The following is a 3,103-nucleotide window of genomic DNA, read 5'->3' as shown; positions in this document are numbered from 1 at the left end:
GGTACCTCTCTGGCGAGCCCCCGTCCCCGCTGCGGGTGGTTCTTCCTTAACTCCGGCGAGCCCCCCAACCCCTGAAAATTGACTGACCCAAAAGTCGATTCAGTCGACTGAAGTGTGGCTTAATCGGAGTAGAGCAGCAGCACGAGCGAGGGGGAGAGCAGCAGCAGTAGCTGGGCGAGCGAGTGATCGAGCGAGAGCCGGAGCAGCAGTAGCAGCAGCGCGAGCGAGCGAGCGGGAGCCGGTGCAGCAGTAGCAGATCCGGCTGGTATGGCCGCCGCCGCCGAAGGGGCCTCGCACTGGGGAGAGCCGCCATGGAGATGTTGCCCGCGGCGCCGGCTTCAAGGTAGCCGCTCCATGGGGGTGCAGGATGGAGCACCGTCGGCGCCGGGAGGTCGAGTTAAGGAGAAGGTGCGATGCGATGAGTGTACAACCTCTTTGGTGGCGCCGAGTAGGCCTCGGCTTCCTCCGAGGAGTCGGTGAGAATGATGCGGTTCCGGTGGAGCAGGTTAAGGCGGCGCTGTGGGGATGGAGCAGTTGCGATAGACGAGGCGATCGTCGGAGCAGCTCCTTGGAGGTGGAGGACAGGGCGGCTGAACCGGCGGGACAGCGAGATGGACGACGGATCCTCATCCGGGGAGGTGGACGAGGGACGTCGAGCTGTTGCGGTGGACGACGTCGTCGGGGAAGAGGCTCCAGCTGGGCAGCGATGATGTGGCGAACGGAGGAGGCTGGGGTTTCGCGGCTGGAGCGGAGAGGTTATGGCGGCCTGGGATTTCGAATGTCGAAAAGGGGGCGACGGGAGGGGGTGAAGCATGACTTAGGGACGCGCTTGTCCAAAATGTAGGGTGTGTTACAAAAGTACCCCCCACCGATTTGAACTAGCGGCCCTTTCGGCTTAGGGTTAGAAGGGGGATTTCACGTGTCGGGATTTGGCAGCTGAAGGGAGTTTTCGCGCACGTTGTAATTTCAGGATAGCAAGGCGCGGGTTGTGAAGGCGCCAGTTTTGGGAGCACGATATCTGAATTTTCGGGATATAACAAGACGCGAGTTGAATTTTAAGGACAAGCCTAACGTGTAGTAATATTGTACTTGAACGTACCAAATCAATTCGCACTTCCCTCAACCAAAAAGAAAACAAAAGAAATAAAACTATTCACACCACGCAAAGAGAGAGTCTTGCCCCGTTTTACTATACAAATGCTATACAAAGCTACTCCCTCCTTCCATCTTTATAGGGCCTAATGTGTTTTTTGATGCTAACTTTGACCAAATATTAGAGCAATGATATATGACATGCAACTTACACAAAGCACACCGTTAACTTCGTCTGTGAAAGGTTCTTTCAATGATATAATTTTCACATTGTGCATGTCATGTACTATTAATCTTGTCAATAGTCAAAGGCGGTCTTAAAAATCTCATTACGCCCTATATAGATGGAAGGAGGGAGTATGAATCCATGTTATGTCCGATTAAATTTTTTCGCTTGCTGTATAATGCATGTAACCTACTCATACCAACATTTTAGTGCATTCCAAATGTCTATACTACGGCTGCAATTCGAACTAAATTTGAATTCGTTTCTCTATTTCAATAAGAATCTACAATCATGATTGTTGCCAACTTCAACCATCATAGTTTCCTTGCTATCCGCCAGATATAAATCGGACGGCCTGTAATGCAGGATGGCAGGCACACCATCATCAACAACTCCGTTTTTTATAAGAGTAGAGATAAAATATATTAAATGTAGTATAACATGTTCACAAACACACCATGTGTATCACCGTTATATATATTCACACATGCGTCGGTTTAAAACACTATGATAAATTCTTCAAATATCCGAATTCACTTTTTATAATGAAGTATATATGATCTCTATTAGTATTTTACACCCACACAACCCTCTTATCTTTGTAGCTAGCACTAATTTTCTCTTGTCCATGCACACGCCCGCATCCCTCTCACCCTCCCTCGGCATTCTCTAGCTCCATCGCGTAAATTCGTCTTTTCACTTTAGGTCGTTCACCCATGGTGTGTGTAGGCCCCCAGCTCCTTCTTTACGACACACATCGATTGATATGCCTCTCTAGCCAGGTGTGCCTAGCACAAACACAAGCTTCCCCTCTTCTCTTGTCACCACCCATGCCTCACTCCCACCACTCTTTTCATCATTCTCGTACTCGCACACTCCTCCCCGCTCAATATAGTATGCCTCTCGTACCACCTCCTACATGCATTCCTCTATCTCTATCCTTCTCCTCGTGCCTCGTTTGCTTCTAACACACACATGCATGTATACCGATCGATCTCCCGACATATACCTGGATCGACTTTAACTACCCCCCCATCGATCGACGTACCTCACAAGTTATGTCTCTCCTTTCTCTAACAAAGGGAGATTGATCTTCCTATGTAGTTATGTCTGCTTACCACAGCCACATCGTCCCCCCTCATCATTCGTGCATGCCTCCTGACCCGTCTCTCACATGCACGTGCACATACAACAAGCAGCCATCTCCTCTCTTATTGATATTGCGGGCGTGCCCTCCATTTGTCTAGCAAGCCTATCCCACCATTTGTTAGAAGCAACTCCACTACCACCCCCTCCAACACTCTAGCTCTGTCTCTCTCCCAACCTTATTCCTCTCCTGCACATATGCATGGATGCCGATCGATCTCCCTTAATACATGAGGCAGATCGATCTCCTTAATACATGAGGTAGGCCTCTCTCCTCCTCCACACATATAGCAGCCATTGTACCTCTATAGTTAATTGGGCCTCCCTCTTCCCCCACCACACACCGATAGTCGAGCGCTGCAGGTAGGTATCCATGCCACAGAGACAAACTGCACATGTCCCCTCTCACGTTCCAGTAGGCCAGCCACTCTATATCTTTGACGTGGGCACACACAAATTCGATGGCACTCTTTATCGATCGCGCATGCGCACACACACACACACTTCATCCCTCTTTTCGATTCTATGGACACCTCAAGCCGGTGATACCTCCACTCTCTTCTCGTGGATCGCCCCCTCCATATATATGTTATATCCAGGACTCTATTTCACACACATTGCATATGTTACATTTTTTGA

The sequence above is a fragment of the Triticum dicoccoides genome, chromosome 4B, assembly GCF_002162155.2.
Source record: "Triticum dicoccoides isolate Atlit2015 ecotype Zavitan chromosome 4B, WEW_v2.0, whole genome shotgun sequence".
In the NCBI taxonomy this organism is placed as follows: Eukaryota; Viridiplantae; Streptophyta; class Magnoliopsida; order Poales; family Poaceae; genus Triticum; species Triticum dicoccoides.
Note: the sequence above shows the minus strand (reverse complement) of the source record.